The following is a 22,363-nucleotide window of genomic DNA, read 5'->3' as shown; positions in this document are numbered from 1 at the left end:
TGCAAAGGCATCACTAGGTAGTTTTCTTATGGCAAACCCTAAAGCCCAGTTCCAGCTCAGAATCCAGGATGTACCAGAAACGATGATTGGCTTTCCTATTGAATTATTTTTGAGTCTCAAACTATTGCTTTTATCATGTTGCCTTTTCCAGTTTGATACTCCTTCAAGTAACCAAACAACTCCTTACAAAATAGGAATAAGAGTGATTTATGAAATAGGGAAAGCTGTTATTTTCCAAGCTCATGATAGGTTGTGAAGATAATGGAAGCTATATCTGCTGAAACATTTTGAACTCTAATGAACACAAAGGAAATAACCAACGTTTCTTTGCACTGTAAAATTAGATAAGCCTGTAAGCACAGTATGGTTACTGTCTAAGGAAGCTTTGCTAAGATTTCTAGCCTTCCAAAACCTTTTACGTGGCTAGAAAATTTCGTTTACTCCTTGCTACTCCTAAAAGTGATAAAAGCTAGGTCCCGAAGCTACAGGATGAAATATTGTCTGTATCCCATTTTCAGTTTTGAAAGAAATTCTAACTTGCTTTGAACCCAATTTATTTGATGATTTGGGCATATAGGCATTTGATTATTTACCTGACTGATTAATGGAGTTTATTATTCAAGCATAGAACTCATTACAGTTTTATCTAGCTTTGTATTCATTACCTTTTCAGTGTGTTCCTCCAGTTGGATAGAATTGTATCATATGCGAGTATGTAACCTGTAGGGGGCATGTCCCTACCTTCTCATGACACCTGGACCCCTTCCCCATCACCCATCCTTTCCCTCCCAGTGAGACCCTTCCTTCTGCATGACTTGGATGAAAGGTGACCCAAGACAGACCCCTGGTCTCATAAAGTTTACATCTAGAGGGAAAAGAGACAGTCACCAAACAAACTCACTATATTTGTACAATTACAAAGTGAAATCAGAGCTATGAAGAAAAGAGAGATGTTTAAAAAGGAGGTTTTATGCCCTAGAAGATAAAACATACTCTAAAGCAACACCTTGCCAAGTCATATTGAAACCTGAGACAAAAGGGAAAAATCAGCAATGCTGATCCTGTTTTTATTTAAACTTTGGTTATTTTGTTCAAATGGCTATTTTGCATTACTGTTGGGTTTCTTTTTTCTTTTTTTTTTTTTTTTCAAATACAGCAGTAAGACATGATTCAAGTTTTTGGTGCCTCCCTGGCCTTTGCATCTGAGGTAAATGCCTCACTTGCTCCCTGTAGTCCCAGCCCAAAGCCATACTTCCCAGGCTCAAGTCCTGGTTCTGCCACTTATCAATTGTATGACTGTGAACAACCTGCATATACTGTGCCTCAGTTTCCTCTTCTGTAAAGCAAGGATAATAATAGTACTTGATAAGGTTGTTATGGGGATTAAAAGAAGTTAATATTTGTAAAGCAGGAGAGCAGTGCCCGGCACAAAGTGCCGTGCATGTAAGAAGAGTAATGAAGATGCCTCTATACTGTTTCAGGTATTGAACCATTCATAGGAGCTGGATTTCGCATGACTGAATTCACCAGGCTGCCATCAGCATTTCTTCCCTCAACATTTTTACTAAATTTACACTAACACTTTAGAACAATCCTCTAGAGAATGTGGTGATATATTTTAAAAGCAAAAGACTTGCTCATTGCATGTCCTCTTCCCGCCCCCGCCCCGCCCCCCTCACCGCCCCGCTCATTTCTTCACTCTGAAATAGCCAGAAGATGATGGGGGAATTGTGGACACCATCACCCACATCTTTTAGGCACTTTCAGAAGCATGGAATACTTTGTGGTCATGTGTTTCTCTTGCACAGAGGTAATGCCAGCCATCTTTGCACAGTAGAGGTGTCTGTTTATGTGCTGCCGAGGCAGGCATAGCCTTTAAATTCTGACTCTCACTTACTCATTTACTAAGGAATTTCTGATGTAGCCCTTTCAGAGCACCGTGCACAACTAAGCAGACCCAGCCATTGACACGATCCCCAGTCTTGGAACATCCACTGCTTCTTTTCCTGTCTGCAGGGAAACTCAACAGCTTTCTGTTAGCATCTATTTCTAGTGTGACTTTAAGTTCTGTTTGTGGTGATTCTACAAAATCGAATACACTTCCTTTTTATTCACATAAAAGCACTTTTTTTGAAGAGAATATAATCTTTTTATCTCTTATGGCAAGAATGTTGTGTTTACACCTTAAAAGTGCAGAGTAAACAGGAAACGTTGCTCTTTAAAAGTGAAGAAATGCCGTGTAAATGAATTTTACTTATTTGTGATATTAATGAGAAAGTGGCTAAATATAAGCTTCAGTGTTTAAAAATCCTGATGTGCACTCATTTATTCCATAAGACTGGAGGCAGCTGTGTGAGATAGCAGGAATTTAATTATCTGTATAGATTTCTGGTTAAACAGGTAATATTTTTGCTAAAGTAGATTCTATGTATGAATATAATAACTGCCCTAGGGAAAATAATGTTATACCATGGAAGAACTGAGCTTTATCTGAAAATGAATAAATGGGTTTTTTGTCCTATTTTACCCTTGAGCTTTTAATTAACAATTTGTAGAAAGAGGGTCACTTGACTGGAATTAGAATTCTCTTTTGATGAGTCTTTTTTATATTCTGTCTGGGATTGTATGTAAACTTATCTTTCCTTTCTAAAGAACCTGAACATGCTAAAATTTAAATGCAGTGTTCCAATTCAAATAAAGCATAAGGAATAAAACCATTTCCCTTTAAAAAAAAATGTGTGAAATTTTAAGTGGGCTTTTTTGGGGTTTTTGTTTTTTCCTAAGTTACTTTTCAAAGTGGAATACCTTTAAACGGACACGTGTAATCAAACATCATTATTTATATTTACATTCTCTTTGGAAACCATGGGATTCTCAAGGCCCAAAGCCAAGTGCCCAAGAACTCTGACCGAAAGTGTGTGGTTGCCTATTGAGAGAGCAATTGCTATATTATAAAGCCACAATATGCCTTTTTGCCACAGCTGGCAACAGCAAAATCAAAGGATTCTTAGGAGAAAATTCTCTATAGTTCTATCACACATCTTGCAAGCAGAGGCACTGGTTGCCCTTTGTTCCAGAGCTGTTTTTTAAAATAACATTTGTATAATAAGTAGCCTTAAGTGGCAGAGAAAGTGTTTCCTTCTAGAGCATGGAGGGATGCTTACTGCTTATTATAAAAGATTCTGGTTCCCTAAGCTCGGAGTTTTCTCTCATGTAATGCAATCTGCTGTGTGTGTGGGTGTCATGTGACCCTCTTTATAACACCCTATTGGAATAATTGGAGTCTTAGGAACCAGTTCAAGAAATTACTGATACTCTGACTACTGCTGTTGCTATATGGAATAAAGTCTTTGTCTTTGACCCAGTAGTTTTCTGTCCTCTGCTCTATAAAACTGTAATAGGCTAACTTGTTAGCTTGTAAGTGGGGTAAAATCTTAGACTCTTTATACTTACTGACAGGAATGTCCTTTAAAAGACACATAAAAATGATGGCCCTTTCTTTTTCCTTTGTCCTCAATCGTTAAGTGGATGTGGTGGGCTTAGGGATAACATAGCCTGAAGTGTGGCGTATGGATCAGATGGCAGGAGACCTGTTCATCTATGGCCTGCGTCGGATGGCAGGAGACCCAGTTCTAAATATAGAAGCTGGTGTGAGTCACAGGGAATGATTGCTATTTCTCAGAAGGTAAGAGATTGTCTCCTTATGACAATTTTAGGCACCTAGAGACAGAAAAGACACTGGATCTGATTTGAACTCTATCTCTTTGAGCTCAGATTCCCCCCAAAAAACATCATTTAAATTTACCTAGAGAGCACACACGCGTGTGCAGTGTAGTAAAGCTCATGTGCAGTGACCGATTACCTTTGGAGACACAGCAGATGACCATAAGCCTCATCCGGGTAAGAACAGCTTAATTTAGCCATCATACCCAGGCTTTACCAGCCCAGGACCCCAAAGCCTACACTATTCTGATTGGTAAGATAGCAGCACTTCTTCATATCTGCCCTCCTAGTACGGATACAACTTTAGGAAATGGTCCTACTAGACTAGACAGAAATTTGACTCAAAATGGTTGAGGCTATGCCAACCTGAATAGAAGTGCCAGCACATGGCTTCTGTGTTATCTGTTATCTCACTGCTTTGAGAAGCATAAAGCCTCATCCAAAACAATGATGTGAGGGAAAGCTTACAAAGAACACTGTGGAATGGCCCTTTTCATATATGAGAAAATATTTGAAAACACATACAATACATTAATACTACGAAAAAAGAAAAAGTTTATGAAAAACAATGAAAATCAGTTCATAGGTAGGGGGAAGGAATATTTCAAATGATTTACACAGTTCAGAGCTATTCAAACTGCTGAATATTTCTAGCACTTTCGTGACCCCTGGCTTTCTCATTCACCAATTTTCTTCTTCCGCTTTCATTTAGCCAAACATCAGTGGTGTATTTTATTGTAAAAGGTATGGCAAATAAGACAGGCATGATTAAAAGAGAATGCTCTCATCAGGGTATGAATGTGCCAGTTAATTCTTAAAGACACTGTGCACAGTTTTTTGTGAATTCTGGAAGCATCTGTGAAACTTTATATTAACAAGCCATTACATGTTAATAATACCTATCTCAGAGAGCTCCTGTAAAGATAAAGTAAGCTAATGTTTGCAAATTTCTTGGCACAGACAGCCTGGCACACAGTAAGTGCTTAATATATATTGACTATTATAATAGGGAGGGAGCAGTTAAAAACATGAGTGTTTTGCACTTTAGGAGCTTCCAGAAGGAAGCCAAATTTTCCTGTGTAATTTGGAAAGCATAAAATAGAGGTCAGATGTGAAACTGGTTCCTAGGAGATGATGGAGAAAGACCTGGAGGACTTTAACCACTGTTAAACTGGGTCAGATCAGGATAGACCCCAACAAAGCTGTGCTGTGAAATCATCTATGTCTCACAGAGGGACATTGGGATCCATCTACAAGGTGAACCACCATCACCGTGAAGTCAAGGATGAGGACACCAGTATAGCCCTCCCCCAGGGGCAAGGATATTCCATTAGCCTGTATCCCAAAGCTCCAGGGTTTATGCAGGATCCAGGTGAACTGCAAAGCACCAGGTCCCTACAAATGATAAAGGCAGGGACAGCTGGGAATGTGCCCTGGGTATTGTCACACAGCTTTACTTTCTAAATGTGATTCTGTCTCCCGAAGCCCTGTATGAGCCACGGCTCCCGCACCCTCAGCTCTGAACATCTTTCAGAAGGTGGGGCTCCATGAGCTGCTGGAGGTTCCACAGGTGCCACCATTGCCCCTGGTAGCACTTGATGGGGCTTCACATCCAGATGTCTCGGCTCCTCTTACACAAATGTGAGGACAGCATTCATTTCCTGTCCAGTTGGAGACCCCCTATTATTCATCTGCTGTTGGAGAGAAGAGGAGGTGTTGAGATTATTGTGTGTTCCTTATACCTTAAAAAGAGAATAACTTTTTCTTTCCCTCAAAACACATGGAATTGGAAACCTAGAAGCTCAGCGAGGTCAATTAATAGGACTGGATACAGGCTCTGATTTCTGGTTGGGAGAGGACAACCCGGGGAAAGAGAGTTATTATGTGTTTGTTACAGGAACAGAGAAATTGTCTTTGGTTTTAGTCTTAACTACCAAGAGGCCCACAAGAAGCAATGGGTTGCCATTAGGAGACTAATAAAGGTAGGTGTTGTATAAATGATTGATGCCAGTTAAGATAAATATTGTATCAATTGGTGTGGAGCATGAAGATGTTTCTGAAATTCCAGTTTGGTGGGCCATTTTTAGAGTGCTCATTTTAAGGAAAGGTAGAATAATCTGTGTTATTGGTGAGACCCAATGACCTTAAGGTCCTTGTGATTTCCCCATAGTCCCGGTTGTGCAGTATCTTTTTTGATTAAGCCAAGAAAACATGTAACTCAGCTTATAAAGAATATAAGATAATTAAAAATAAAATAATGCTGCATTAAATATGTCTTTCTAGATAAATGAAACGAGGGCTTTACACAGGAAGTAGGAAAGAAGTTGCAGACCAGGCATGGAGGCTAATGCCTGTAGTCCCAGAGCTTTGGGAGGCCAAAGCGGGCAGATCATTTGAGGTCAGGAGTTCAAGACCAAAGTGGCCAACATGGTGAAACCCCATCTCTACTAAAAATACAAAAATTAGCTGGGTGTGGTGGCACGCACCTGTAATACCAGCTACTTGCACAGCTGAGGCAAGAGAATCGCTTGAACTCGGAAGACAGAGGTTGCAGTGAGCCAAGATTGCACCACTGCATTCCAGCCAGAGTGAGCCTCCGTCTCAAAAAAAAAAGAAACAAAGATGCTAAGCCATATTATATTTTCATATACATAGTATTAAACATAGTAGTAATATTATGGTATGTTTTAAAAACAGCAGGCAATGCAATATGGAAAGACTGAATGCAGGAAGACTTGAGTGTATAATAGGGTAAATGCAGTTCAAGAACTCTTCAGATTGCTGGACTGGTATGAGGCCTGGCCCAGGTCACTTTCAGCTGTCTAACATGTGTTCCTTGCTGGTGGCACCCACCCAACATGAAAATGAGCTTTCTGATTAAGTCATCCCATAAGCCTGTGAGCCAGGCTCTGTGGAGTGGGTCAGATGAATGACTTCTAGCTTCCTAAGTGGTTTCTATGTGACAGTTGTGCTCGTGGTAGGGGTAAGGGTTTCAGAGAAGCACCCCACCATGATTTGAGGCAATTATACAGCCTGGCTAATGGCTGAACCACACCAGCACCTGCCAGATGGTGCTGGCAGGAAGCAGGCAGGCCCTGTTTCAGCACTGCCTGATGCGGAAGCTCGGAGTTAGGGCAATACACTGCAATTGGCTCTTATGGCCCTTTGCACCTGTTAGTGAAGAGGCCAGACTATTTGTGTCATTCATGCACAGAGGATTTCTTTCTTTCTAACCTTTGGAGTTAGTGTTATTCTCATCTTGCACTTGGAGAGAAAGAACATCAGTTCTCATTTCTGCACAAAAAGAAAAAACAATAGGCAAGGAAAGTAATGAAATTCTTTTCTGTGAAGGTGCTTCATGAACACAGTGAAATAAAGCAGACAGATAAGATAATATGATTTGGTTATTCGTCCTGGAATCTAGAGCCTGAGATGAAATTGAGGGTTTTCTGCCACAGGGCATCCACGTGGTTCCTGTGGGGGCCGTAGGGACGAGACACTCACTGTAACTAAACACCTTAGAAGATGAGAGTTGTGTCAGTGGTCTCCATGGGTTTATGATGTTCACCTTCCTTCCTATGCATTCCCCCAAGTCAAGCTGGTAGCCAAGCTTGGAGAGACATTGAAGATGTCTGGGAAATGCTTCTCCACGTGGTAGCTTCTGTACTTCTGCCTAGAGTGAAGGAATTTGCACGAAGGGAGTCTGTAGTTATGCTTCTAATGAGGCAAAGGAGAATAAAAAGATAATCCAAAAGGCTTCGTGGTGAAAGTACATGACCCAGTGGAGGAAGAAAAGGGGAAAATCTAGCCAACAAAGCAGAACACTTTTTACGCTGTTAGTCAAAATGAGCCAGGGAAAGCAGCTCAGCACCTTGTTTTCCAAAGGAGATGGAGAAGGACCAAATGCAGAGACCTGAGAAGAAATGACCCCAGAAAAGGGTGAAACTGCACATCTACAGGTCATGCCTTATATAAAGTGTGTCCTATAGATCTTCAGGGAGTACATGTGGAAGAAAAAGGATGCTCAAGACTTATAGTAATAAGGACTTGTCTGCTGTTCCCATACTGTAGAAAGATTATGGACTTTGAATCCACAGGACTGGGTTCAAATTCTAGTTTGAATTCTTGCTGTGTGGTCTTGGATGAGTTATCTGGCCTCTCTAAATCTGTTTCCTCCTTGTATAAAGGAGACAAGTGAGAGATTCAAAACAAAGGTAGGCACAAAACTTCTCAGGGAATGTCTCTTTCTTTCATGTTCCCTATTTCAGCCTTGGAAAAAATACACACATCAAACACACATACACACACACCCCACATCACTGTAGTTGAGGAGTCCTTCTGTAGGGGAGGTGGTGGATGCATCAAGGGGCCAATCATGGGTGATGCACTCTTGGAGCATGAATCCAGGGTATGAGATTTTGCAAACCCAATCTAAGACTGCCAACCGCTTGTGTTAGCCTAGGGTCCCCCAAAAGCTGAGCCAGAGTCTACTTATGCACAAGCCTTAGTCTCCGGCTCAGCATTTGGGGTCTTGTGCATAAGTAGCTTGTTTGGAAATGTGATCCTCAGGAGCAGAAATACAGAAAGGGGGAGTGGAAGCAAGTGAGGGGAGGAGCCAACACAACCCTGCATCGTTGCATTGGCTCTTTGATCCCTGTGGACTGGTGAAAGGGTTTATGAAGTGTTTCAAAACTGTCCGCCAGGGGATGAAATGGAGTGCTTTTATCCAGTGACTCCAGATCTTCATTGGTCTAGACTGGCCCTCATAAGACTAACTCCCCTGCACTGCTGGGTTGTGCTTGAGTGCAGAGTGGATTTCTAGAACTATTAACCAAAGATTAGAGATGCCTAGGGCAGGAAGCAAGAGATCCCTATGAGGGTCAAGGTGAGGCCACTGTCCTAGAGCACCTGTGCCAAGCTGCTCAAAGCCTCCAGGAAAACAGGTGTCTACAGCTGTGGCTGAAATAAGAGGAGCAACCAAGAGGATTTTGAAGTGGTGCACACGAGTGGTCCAATACAACAACTCTAATGGGGACGTCCTGTCTTTTTGCCTGGAAAGAAGATGCTAAAATAAAGAATTCCCTGGAGTGTCTTTGGCCTTTCAAGTCTATGATTCATGGAGATAAAACCAAAATTTGCTAAAAATCTGTTGATTAATAAAATATAAATAGAAACAGCAATAACATTTGCTAATGTTATTCTCCAAATGATACCTTTCAGCTGTAGACAATGTATGGAGCAAAATAGAGCTATACTATCTACTTACTGGACAACAGACCTAACTTAGGCGGTGGTGATATATGCTGAAAACAAAGAGAACAGTGCTTGGGCTTGAGGAAAATCTAGTGGAAAGTCGAGTTTATTGATCCTTAGGAGCACAACTTTTACCTGGGTCTTAGTGGGTTTTATAATGATTAGGAAATCTTATTAAAGAAAAAACTTTGGAAGGGGTGCTGGGTGCTTTTGGAACAAAGGAGAGGACATAGGGAATATTTCCGAGTCAGCTTGGACCCAGACAAAATTATAAAGTGGATTAAGTTTGTTTTTAGCCCCTTTCTGTCCACCAGTTCTCCTCATGTCCCCACATTCACTTCCCCTCCATTAGTGTCCCCCTTTAGGAACCTAGTACCTAGTACCATACTGGCCTGCTTAGATGCCTCTATGCAATCAACCAGTTGATTTTTATTGATACTTCCAATGTACCTAGAACCTTGCTAGGAATTGAATACAAGAACACCCCACATCATAAACCTTCCCCAAATGGCCTATCCTCCGGTCTCAAGTCCTGCCCATGATGGTAGATAACTTAAAAGGCTAATTTATATACATTGTGCCCAACACCTGTTTATGCACCAGTCCAGAGCCTTGGTCTCCCCATCTCTTGTTCCAGCTCTGTGTGGGCCCCAACCAATTTCACACCAGTACCCCTCTCATCTCCCACCTAACACTCCCATGTTGACATCACTGTAGACTCCACTAATGCTCACGCTCTGGAATGCACAATCCAGAGGTGCAAGGGGGTGAATCAGACCAAGCACATCCTGGAAGTAAGTTCTTCTCCCTTTCCCCACTCCATTGCAGGGCTGGTTCTGAGCTGCCATTTATCCACCTTCTTGGGAGTGTGGTCTGTGGATTGAGCAATCAGTCACACTCGGCAGCTCACTACTCCTCCATATCTGCTCTCCATCCTTTCCAGCATCTCTTCCCTTGTACGTCATTCCTCCCTAAGAGTATAGACCCCGATAAAATAACAACCCATTCATTTTTTTCAATAAATATTCATTAGGTATTTACTGTGGGCCAGGCACTGACTCTGGCACTGTGAGTACAGAGATGAACTTTTATATTCAATGACTTATCTGATATTAGATGTTTTCTCAGAATCCATATTGTTTAATGCCCTTTCTTGGACGTCAGGAAATCCTGACCATGTGGTGGAGGGCTCAGCTTGCCTGAATGGGTTAAGGATTAGAAATGGTTTGAGAAACGGAATAGGAAGCAAAACTAGACAAAACCACTCAGGACCAGGTTCTGAAAGCAAAGATATCAGGCACTCTTCCCTCATGGAAATTGTCTGAGCCTCCAGACAATTAAGAGGTTTATTTTTCAAAAAGCTTTTTTTAAAATTCAAATTTTATTTTAAGTTCTGCGGTACATGTGCAGGATGTGAAGGTTTGTTACATAGGTAAGTGTGTGCCATAGTGGTTTGCTGCACCTGTCAACCCATCACCTTGGTATTGAGCCCTGCATGCATTAGCTATTCATCCTGATCCTCTCTCTCCCTCCACCCGCCAACAGGCCCCAGTGTGTGTTGTTCCCCTCCCTGTGTCCATGTGTTCTCATTGTTCAGCTCCCACTTATAAGTGAGAACATGTGGTGTTTGGTTTTCTGTTCCTGCATTAGTTTACTGAGGATAATGGCTTCCAGCTCCATCCATGTCCCTGCAAAGGACATTATCTCATTCCTTTTTATGGCTGCATAGTATTCCATTGTGTATATGTACCACATTTTCTTTATCCGGTCTATCACTGATGGACATTTGGGTTGATTCCATCTCCTTGCTATTGTGAATAGTGCTGCAACGAACATACACATGCATGTATCTTTATGATAGAATGATTTCTATTTCTTTGGGTATATACCCAATGATAGGATTGCTGGGTCAAATGGTATTTCTGGTTCTAGGTCTTTGAGGAACCACCACACTGTCTTGCACAATGGTTGAACTAATTTACATTCCCATCAATAGTGTCAGAGCATTCCTGTTTCTCCACAGCCTCGCCAGCATCTGTTGTTACTTGACTTTGATTTTTAAAAAGGCTTGTTAACCAATTATTCAACAGTTCATTTAGCAAATTTGTATGGATTTAAGTGGTACTTCAAAAAGCTCACAATTTATGGAGTAAAAGAATCAACACTCATTTTAGGAAGTGATGAGTATACTTATAAAAGTACATATGAGTTCTTTAGAAGAGGGTTAACAAAGACATTTTCCTCTACAGAAACTCTGTCCAACAGAACTTTCTGTGATGATGAAAATGTTCCATTCTGTGTTGTCCCAACACAGTAGCCACTAGCCAGCCCCATGTGGCTGTTGGGCACTCAAATTGTGGACAGTGTGACTGAGGAACTGGGTTTTTAATATTCATTAATCTTAATTTGAATGTAAGTAGCCACATTTGACTAATGGCTGCTGTTTTTGACAGTGCAGTTCTAATGGTTGACATTTTAGTGGAGTCTCCAGGAATAAGTAGGTGTTATCCAGGCCACAAGGAAGATAGGAACCAAGTAGAAAGTGGAGAAAGCAGACTGGGTCGAGAAAACAACAGTGAACATGGACATCAGAGTGCTTGTTTGTTAGGCTTGTGACAGAGTGAACAACAAGAGAGAAGGCTAGAAATGTACGCAGAGGCTGTGTCATGATAGGCCTTGTGATTTTAACTGTCACCATTTACTAAGGGTCCACTAAGCTCCTGTCACATCGCTATGCTCATTCCATATTTATCTCAACAGCCCTGGAGGTAGGTAAATTAGCCCCATTTTACAGGTGAGGAAACTAAGGCACACAGAGCTTGTTGAACATAACCAATGCAACACAGCTTGTAGGTGACAGCACCAGGATTTAAACTAGGCTCTGACTCAACGGCCTATCCTCTTTTTACTTTATCACTTTCCCCGACTTGGGCCTGTCACATGGGAAATTTGGGCTTCATGTCCTTATAGGCAAAACTGTTCTGAACTGGGGTCTTTCCCTAGAAAAGAATGTATGGTGTAAAAACAAGGAGGAAAAGGAGTTGAGGGGGCTGGTCAGAAAAATGAAGGGTGGCCCATGGGACCTAAGCTGGAAAGAGAAGGAAGTGAAGAATAGAATTTTTGGAGAGTGGGAATAATGTGGAGCTGAAGGACCGGGGGCAGGAGGAATAATTAAGAGAAAGCACCACACGCAAGGCTGTTGTGGTCAGAGGGAATTATTGCCATTTTAGCGGGCTTTCAGCCAAAGGACAACCTGGAGCATGTTTCGGCCCTGAAGCTGAGGGTGTTAATTGCTGAAGGAAACTGGCAGAATTCCCATCATAGCACACAAACAACCACCTCCTCCAGCAGGCAGAGACCCAGACTCCTTCTCTGTGTGAGAAAATGGACTTCTTCAGAAACTGAGTCTGAGCTTGTTTTCTTTTATAAATCTCTACTTTTGGTGGCTTATTTTTGCTTAGGAAGATAGAGATCAGTAGCATTGAGTTTGAAAAGTGTTCATAATCCTCAGCATGCCAGGTGAAGTGGAGATAAGGAGGAGGCAGTGTGGCACGTGGAGAAGAGAAGGATGTGAACACTGTCATCTGAGACGCTTGATGAAACTGATCCTCTCTGCCTGACTTAGGTTTAATAGCTCACATACCTGTGAATGTGAAGTTAAAAGCAATTTTGATTTGAAATCAAGGTTATGTAGAAATGAGTCTTAATATATCATAAAAATCATTTCAAGAAATCCTGAAAATTGTCATGAACCCTTATTAAGGAAATTGATTTGCAGATGATGATAGAAATAATTTTTTCATGAAAATGACAAATGTAGCTTTTCATTGACATTATTTATTTTCATTAGAGTAGGCTGCTGTCTACACTTCTCCTAAAACCACTCTTTCAATAATACATTTAGATTCATATGCTAATATATCTGCCATTTCTCTCAGTATCGCTTAATAGTCTGTGTTTAGAAACAGGTATATTGAATTTATACTGGGACTAGAGTATTATATTTGAAAGCACTTACCAGGGGCAAAGGCTATGAGTGTATCCTCTGAAAGGTGTCTTGATTTGGAAAGCACAGGATGTTCCAGTTAACTTTCTTATTTATAGTTTTTTGAAGTATAATTTATATACCACAAGATCTACCCATCTTAAGTGTAGTTTGGTGAGTTTAAGTGCATTTTTAACAGCAAACTTCACCCCAGTCTAGCTACAGAACATGGCCGTCGACTGACAAAGTTCCCTCCTGCCTGTTTATAGTCAGTCTCCTCTCCTACCCCAGGCCCCAGCAGCCACTCATCTGTTCTCTGATTCTATAGTTTTGCCTTTCTTTCTTTCTTTTCCTTCCTTCCTTCCTTCCTTCTTTCCTTCCTTCCTTCCCTCTTCTCTTCTCCTTTCTTTCTTTCTTTCTCTTTCTTTCCTTCCTTCCTTCCTCTTTCTTTCTTTCTTTCTTTCTGTCTTTCTTTCTTTCTTTCTTTCTTTCTTTCTTTCTTTCTTTTTCTTTCTTTCTCTCTGTCTCTCCCTCCCTCCCTTTCTTTCCTTTCTTTCTTCCTTCCTTCCTTTTCTTTTTCTTTTTTTTTTTTTTTTTGACAGAGTCTTGCTTTGTCGCCCTGGCTGAAGTTCAGTGCTTGGCTCACTGCAACCTCCAACTCCCGGGTTCAAGTGATTCTTGTGCCTTAGCCACCGGAGTAACTGGGATTACAGGCGTGCACTACCATGCCTGGCTATACTTTAAGAGACTGGGTTTTGCCGTGTTGGCCAGGCTGGTCTTAAACTCCTGATCTCAAGTAATCTGCCCACCTTGGCCTCCCAAGGTGCTGAGATTACAGGTGTGAAACACCATGCTGGCTATACTTTTGCATTTCTAAAGATTTCATATAAGTAGAATCATAGATGGTCTTTTGTGTCTGGCTCCTTTTACTCAGCATAGTTTTGAGGTTTCATCCATGCCACATGCTGTTGCATATATCAGTAGTTCATTCTTTGTTATTGCTGAACACTTTTCCATTATATGAATATACCACATTTTGCTTATTCTTTCATCAGTTAACGGGCATTGGATCTGTTTCCAATTTTTCATTATTATAAATAATGCTGCTATGTACATTTGCATACAAGTCTTTGTGTGGTTATATGTTTTCATTACTCTTAGGTAAAAGAGTAGAATTGCTGGATTGTATGGTAAGTGAGTGTTTAACTTTTAAGAAATTGCCAGGTTGGGCATGGTGGCTTATGCCTTTAATCCAAGCACTTGGGAGGTCCAGGTGGGTGGATTACTTAAGGTCAGGAATTCGAGACCAGTCTGGGTAATATAGTGAAACCTGGTCTCTACAAGCAATAAAAAAACTAGGTGGATATGGTAGAACATCTGCCTGTGGTCTCAGCTACTTTGGGAAACTGAGGTGGGAGGATGGTTTGAGCCCAGGAGACAGAGGTTGCAGTTAGCTGAGATCATACTGTTGCACTCCAGCCTGAGCAACAGAGCTAGCCCCTGTCTCAAAAAAAAAAAAAAGCAAAATTGTTTTTTCAGAATGGCTATATGTTTTTATGTTTCCATAGCAATATGTGAGGATTTCAGGTTCTCCACAGCTTCACCAACACTGGACATCATCAGCCTTTTTGAATACAGCCATTCAAGTGGGTGTGTGGTAGTATCGCATTGTGGTTTTAATTTGCATTTCCTTAATGATAAATGATATTGAGCATCTTTTCATGTGCTTGTTAGATATTTGGATATCTTCTTTGGAGAAATCTCTAATGAAATTTTTGTCCATCTTTTTATTGAGTTGTTTTGTCTTCTTAGTTTTGAGTTGTAAGAGTTTTTCTACATGTTGTAGATACAAGTCCTTTATTAGATATATGATTTGTAAATAGTCTTTGGCTTGTCTTTGCATTTTCTTGTTGGTTTCTTTTGAAGAGCAACTGTTTTTAATTTTGATGATGTTAAGTTTATCAGTTTTTTTCTTTTGGTGTCATAGCTAAGAAATTTACCTAACTAAGGTTGCAAGATATTCTCTGATGTTTTATGCCAAGGATGGAAAAACTATTGACTTTTATTCTTTAGAACAATGATTAACAATCGCCTGGACGCCACAGCCAGGGATTTGGCAGTCTCTGGTAGCTTTGTGGTTTTGTGGTTGGGGTAGTGATAGGAGCAGGAGGCCGAGTATATTGTTGTCATTGTAAATAATTGTAACTTGGCCCCAGCAGCCTTCTGTCATTCCTGCTACTGAGCACAGTACTCAGAAAAACTCCCCCCTGCCTATTTGCCATCAGTCTCCTCTCTGACCACTCCCAGTCTCAGGCATCCATCGATCTGTACATAATTGATTTTCAGGTGATTGAGTTACATTTAATTGAATCCTCTAAAATTCCCTGCACATTTCACTCTGTGCGTGTGAAGATGGCACCCTTGATAATCCTTTTGAAAGAAAAGTTCTTTAACTCACTTACCCAGCTTAGCACTTTGAAACTCATCTGATATTAGCATAAAAACAAAACTCAGTAACAGCATTTATGTCCCCTTACAACGGGCACCAACTTTACGTTTCTGCCTCATCACCCTCACTTAGTATCCTTCATCCCCTTCTGGGCACTTGCCAGAAACACACTATACGCTTGGACTTTACTCATGGCTTCCCTCTTCTCTCCCTGGAGTATTATTGTTACTCTTCCAGGGCAAGGTAGAGCTCAGGTTTCACCGCCCAGAGTCTTTCCTCTTCCCTCTTGAACACAATTGGATACGTCTTACTTTCTGCTCCCGTAGGGCCTAGATCCAGCTCCTGGTGGAGCATTTACCACACTGTTTTGCATTTAGTTATATTCTCATACAGCTCACTGCCCGCTCCCAAGCCGAGCTTTGAGCACTTCAAGGGTGTGAATTATGTTGAATTCATATTTGAATCCCCCCTAGCATCTAAAACTTCATGGGTATCCAATAAATGTTGTTAATAAAATGTTTGAAGCCAGTCCTACAAAGAACTCTAAGTGCCTTAGACGCTGAGATAATGCTGCAGCTTTAAAGCTTCTAAGTAAAAATGACAACTCTTCCCTTTAAGTTCTGTCATTTCAGATATGTCCTGGTCTGAAAGTCTGCTCAGACATTCCTGCCTCTGCAGAGTAGCCTGCACTTTCTTCTCAATTTTGTAGGCTTGCCTTCCACTTAAAATATTCAGCATCCAATGTAGAGATTATTGTCACTTGCTTCCCCATCTTGAGCAAAATTTTCGCAGAAATGTATAGAGAACAGCTCGTCTCCATCCATACCCTTGCTCTCAGTTCAAACCAAAGTACATCTTTCAAACATGACCGTTTTCCTGCATCTTGCTTGGTAGCTTGTCTGATAGCTTAGTCCAATTTACCAAATCTATCCAGGAGAACTAGGTGTCTTGATCTAGTTAAATGGACAGAGAAAACACTGAGATTTATCTATCTCCTATTCTTATAACCAACTTTGATAAAAATCAGAAGTTAAAACCAAGCTCCTGCTGAGTATTAACAGGCCTTCTACAGCTATTTCTGGAAGGGTATTTTTTTAACTTTTATTTTAGGTTTGGGAGTACATGTGAATAGAATGGAATACATTTAGATCTTCCAAAAAATAAAAACTGTTTTCTCTGCAAGGCTTGTGAGAGGAGTTGGAGAGCAACAATTAGTGTTTTATACTCTAGCAAGGGCCTACAATAGTCTTATTTAAAGTTCTCAAAGGAGACAGAAACCTGAATTTGGAAAGCCTTCCTCAGACAGACTAACTGGACATTTTTAAGAAGCTGCTCAGTGAGGTGCGTTCAACTTTGGCAGGCAAGAAGCCACCCAACTTTGCCTGCTTAATCCTCAGCCAGCTGACCACACAGGAGTAGGACCTTTAGCCATTTCTTCTGCCCGTTCCTGAGCAACACCCACACCCAATACCTCATAAAAACTATATGCAGTTATTCTTTCCAGCTCTAACGATATCTGTAGATTCTATCTCCCACATCCCTTGGTCTCAAATCTTATTCTTAGGCGTCTCCCTGGTACTCTTTCTGCTGCCACCTCCCTGAATTTCATTCTTTACCCAATCCTTTCATTTGTAAATTCTGTTGGATGCTCTGCCAGGCTTTTGTTTTCTGTTTTCTGGTTTGTTTTTATTTTTTTTTAAACAGTCTTGCACTGTCACCCAGGCTGGAGTGTAGTGATGCGATCATAGATCACTTCTGCCAGGCTTTTGAATCACCTTCTCCCCAAAATGTTGCCTCTCATATTATCCAACTTGGCCTCACTAGACACAGGTGCAGCAAGTGATGCCACCCAGGAACCACTGCTCAACTTCAGCTGAGAGCCCCGAGCCCACTCCTCTCTGAGAGGGGACTGGGCAGACTTGCATGGCCTGTTCACCTCATTCTTCCCTTGGTTGAGACAGCACCATGTGGCTGGCACTTGCTTCCCCATTCCTGCTTGTGCCTAGACCCAACAACCAGCAGCCTCGAAGGATCTAATTTTTAGCTGTCTTCCCATTTCTGGTCTTGGTTTTTCCCTCTATGCTGGCATCTCAGTGACCATCATTATTGGTGGCTGGTTTATTTGACTCTTTTCTATTATAGCAGATTTGGCTCTCATAATTCAGTGTTAAGTCTAGGAAGGCAGACCTTAGAGACCTTCAAAGCATAAGCCCTTACAGGGGATCTTCTAGTAAAGTTTTCTTGAAATCTTTGTGATTCCCTTAATATATTTAAAGAAATTAATTTTTGTAAGTATTTTTAGCCCAGTTTATTTGTGAACTACCACAATTTCTGAATAAAAGTGATAAGAATAAACACAACATAACTTGGAAATATATTACTTCCACAACATTTCTTCTTTTCTTGCTTTTTCTTTGTCCTCATTCTCTTTTATGGCTAAATAGTACTCCATTATATATAAGTACTACATTTTCTTTATCCATTTATGGGTTGATGGACACGTAGATGGCTTCCAAATTTTGGCTATTGTGAATAGTGCTGCAACAAACATGGGAGTGCAGATTTCTCCTTAATATACTGATTTCCCTTTTTTTGGGTATATACCGAGCAGTGGAATTGTGGATTGTATGGTCGCTCTATTTCTACCTAAACTGCTCTTTGAATTGACATTTCTTTCAAATCATCACAATGGAATATATTCTTTCTATGGAGTCCATTTAAATCATCGCAATGGAATATATTCTTTCTATGGAGTCCATTTAAGTGGTGGTGAAAAGAGAGTGTGGTTTTATAGAAAAAGTGGTTCCTGAGAAGTCACAGACAGCAGAATTGAGCAGGAGTACACAATGAGACAGCAGAATATTCCAAAGCTCTTAAATTGTTGGGTTGATTAAATCTCACAGTACAGAGAACATTGTTTCTAACATTCATGCTTTTGTGTACTTACCTTTCACAGAGGACGTGGTCTCCTGAGGAGTTAATATTTAACTTCCAAGAAACTGATTTATATTCTAAATGCTTGGGAGAGGGATGCTCTTTGGAGTAAACCTGATAAATTTTCTTGCAAACAAATGGCCACTCGTTGATTATTTTTTTTTTATAAAGGCAGATATTCACATAGCTTGTATAAAGAAAATTAAATGCACCAGGAGTTAAATATTTCATGCATTACTCTGCTGTTTTGCTGGTAAGTTCTTTATAATACAACATGCATATCAGCAAGTGACTGAGATTTGTTCTTTATATGAAACAGCCTCTGGCTGGAATGAAGAATTTTCAGCTATTTGATTTGTGATAATATACCTTCCCCTGCACTGATAGCAAGTGGAAAATACAATTCTTCATGTCATGTCCATCTCTATTTCTCATTTTCATGGTTCCGTTATGATTACAGAGAGCCTGGATACATTGGAAAAATATATTTTGAAATGTGGCTAGGAAGGTTATAGTAATCTGTGACATGTTGGGAGTGATGCCCTTTGGGTTTGGTAAATCTGAGCCTTTTGCCTTCCCAATCCACATGCTCAGGCCCTTGTTTGGGGGAAGCACAAGCTATAGAAAAGAATGATTCATAGATGCAGCTGGGAGGAAGACAGAGGAGGTAGCTTCAACTAGCTAGCACCCACACAGCCCATCATCATCATCATCATCATCATCCTCATCATCCTGCTCCCTGACTAATCGCCAAGATGAAACAATAAGATGGCCATCCTCTAGGATGTCCTTTCTGAAACTCTTTTCAGAAAAAGCACTTCAGATTGATTGTGAATAGGCCATGCTCCCCGTGGCAGAAATACTAGTGTTCACTAAATATTCCACCCACACCCCAGCATTTCCCAGACTCTCTGGTGATTGGAGTCATTGACTACTTCTGCTCAATGGGTTGTGAGCGAAAGATCAAGTGTGTGCATCACTTCTGGTTGGAGGAAGGTAAGAGCAAGAGAGCATGGGGACTTTGGAAGACATTTGTTGAGTCGGCAGCATCACAAATTGGTGGCATCTCTGTCAGCCTCGAGCAGAGGTGCCTGCACACCCACACTGGACAATAGAACAGGCCAAGTATCAATTGTATTATGTTAAGCACTGAGACTTCTAGGTCAATTTCTTACTGGAGTAGAACGTGAATAGTACCCCATCGACTTCTACCATGAGGTTAATTCTCTCTCCTGCTCTCTCTTCTCCCTGCACTACTACCCTTCACACTCATTAGGAAAGGAGTACACATTGAGATTTTGACCTGTGCACCGCGTCCCTACCCTGACTGGTTCATACCATTCAGCAAGCATAGCAGGGTTTATCTTTGAAATGTGACACAATATTTTTCAAAGCGACTAGCCTGCCTGGCATTTCAAAATGCTATTTTTTACTATTAAATGGCTGCCATTTTGCCATGTGTTGCTTTATTGACAAGTGGATAAGGTATAGCATGTTTAGAATATTTAATATCCTGAAGGGCCTTTTTTTGCTGAAGTTTTTAATAAACTATTTCCAATCCTTACATCTTCTCAGTGCTATTTGTAGAAATCTCAGTTTACAGGAAGATAAATAGAGCTAGAGCTTGTTTCAGTGACTCTACAAATGTTTCTGAATATGTTGCTCTGAAGACCCATATTCAGAATTAAATTTTCATTTCTCAGACTTCACTTTTAGAGCAGTTTCCTACTTTCCATTTTTGTTTTTAAATGGAACTTTGTTTCTGTTTTCTAATCTGAAGGGAATCAGCTGAGAAGTGGACTTTGTGAGGAAGGAAGAGGCCTGTCCCTGTGGTTTGGCCTGCCCCTCTCTCCTCCCTGCTTTCTCCAGATTACCTGTTTTGTGGGAGAGTGAGAAGAATAGAAGCTGGGGCTGAGCTCAGCCAGAGTTCTAGTATGATTCACGGAGATGGGAAAGTAGGAGGGGTAGACTAACAATATTGGACTCTCATCCTGTTCTCTACCTTAATCTTTGCTATTCTGCATTAGAAATAAATTAATATAATGCCTAAGACAATAAATTAGGCATAATTTACAATTATGCTAAAATAATATTTTAGCATAAACAAATTTATGCTAAAATAATGGTCAGTGTTAACCACCTTCTATTTATTCTGACTATAAGGTAAGTTAAGTATGTGCCCTTTGGCTGCACCAACATATATAAAGAGAAGTATCTAGAAAAACCAAAAAGGATAGATTAGTTTTGAAGAGAAGTCTACGTCGCCACACTATTTACTAATTTAGGTTCGGCCATGACCTTGTAATGAGACCTGCACATTTGGATCATCAGTCCTCCTAAATGTGCATGTTAGTATGTTTCTGGTTGCAAGAAACAGTCAATCTCAGTTTATCTTAATTCATTATTGCAGATATCTATGGCTGTATAATAAATCATTCCTAAATTTTGTGACTTAAAACAACAACAATTTATTTTTTCTTATAATCCTGAGGGTTGGCAGGATGGTTCTTCTGTTGCATGTCATTTAAAAAGTCACTGGCTCAGCTATTTTTAGCTGGGAGCTCAGCTGGGGCCAGAGAGTCCAGGATGGTCTCTCATCTCCCGGGATCTCTTTCCACTGGCTTCTCATCATCAGTAGTATGGCTCATACTTCCCAGAGGGAACATTACGAGAGGATAAGCTGCAATATGCAAATGGTCATCACACCTCTGTTCACATATTGCTTGCTAAAAATCCCACTGGCCAAAGCATGTGACATGGCCAAGCCCACAGCCATTGTGAGAGTTGACTATGCAAGGGCATGGATACTAGGAAGGGTGCTTCCTGGGGCCACCAGTGCGACAGTCTACCTACCATATTAATGAAAATTTGTTGTAGAATACACAAGACTGGAGAAAGACAGGAAGATGTCTCAACCTCAGTCACTAGTGTGGCAAACTTCACAGAGAATTGGAACATTGTTTGGGGTACCAAGAGATTTAGAGGCCTGGTTATTGTAGTGCAAGAGTAGTAGGTGCTTGTTATCACCTATCCAGTGTTCTGGTGATGTCATGGCCACTCAGCTCTTCTCTGTCTCTGTTTCTATTGATCCTCTGCTGCCCACTGGCTTCATTTTGCACTCGATGCCTCATATCTTTTGCTTACTCATGCTTGCTCCTACTGCCTTGCCTCTATTTGACCTTTGGCTTTTGTTCCTGCTCCAAACTGCTGACTCACTCTCTGTCTCACGTTCACCCTCTCTATGAGAAAGGAATTTGTTACCACTTGGTTGGTCACTCTTCAGGGCCTCACAAGCAGCCAAGTCAACTCACAGGCTCTATGTGGCTCCCTGTCTTTGTTCAGACAAAGGCTGAACACCCACCCTAATTCTTTTTGCCTTGGTCAGAATGATGAGGTCAATGCAGAAGAAAAACTGTGAGCATGGCAGGCATTCAGGGTGGAGCAGTCTCCTCCCCACTCTGTTTAGTGAATTGTGATTGGATTGGAAGGTGGGATGAAGAAGGAAATTCCCTTTCGTTTGCAAAGAACTAGTTCGTTCCTCTTTTTCCCCAACCATCTTTCCTTTTCCAATCAGCTCTCTCATCCCAGAAGCCAATCCTGACAACTGTCATCAGGTATCTGGCTGGACAAGCCTGGAAAGTGTGGAACAGGTGCCATCCTCAGTCAGGGTTGCTATTAGTCTCACACACATGAGCTTTTCATTAACCATGCTTCATCGTTTGTCTTAGATCTCGCAGTTACATCATTGCCTCATATTGTTCTATTTTCTTTCTTGTTACTGCTGTGCTAAGTAAAAGAGATGTGAAAAATCCTGTATTCAAATGATCATTTGTGTTGCAAATAACTGGATTTCATTCAAAAAGACCTTGGTATTTTTGATAATCTAATGTCAGTGTCCCATAAGCTTTTTAATAATTTTCTAAATCTAAAATGTCCTTAAATTATTGCTTAATATATTTTTTATGTTTCTTTATGCCTGAACTCTCTCTGGAAGGCTTCACAAAACTTGGTAATAATGA

General features: G+C 40.8%; 1 protein-coding gene across 30 annotated transcripts in view; it reads left to right on the top strand.

Moving 5' to 3' along the window:
• NRCAM (neuronal cell adhesion molecule) overlaps positions 1-22,363 on the top strand; it is a 311,540-nt gene that overhangs the window by 191,130 nt on the left and 98,047 nt on the right. The window lies entirely within an intron of this gene.

Source organism: Hylobates moloch, unplaced genomic scaffold (assembly GCF_009828535.3).
Source record: "Hylobates moloch isolate HMO894 unplaced genomic scaffold, HMol_V3 SCAFFOLD_1, whole genome shotgun sequence".
Lineage (NCBI taxonomy): Eukaryota > Metazoa > Chordata > Mammalia > Primates > Hylobatidae > Hylobates > Hylobates moloch.
The sequence above is the reverse complement of the archived record's forward strand: the minus strand, read 5'-3'. Positions and strand labels throughout refer to the sequence as shown.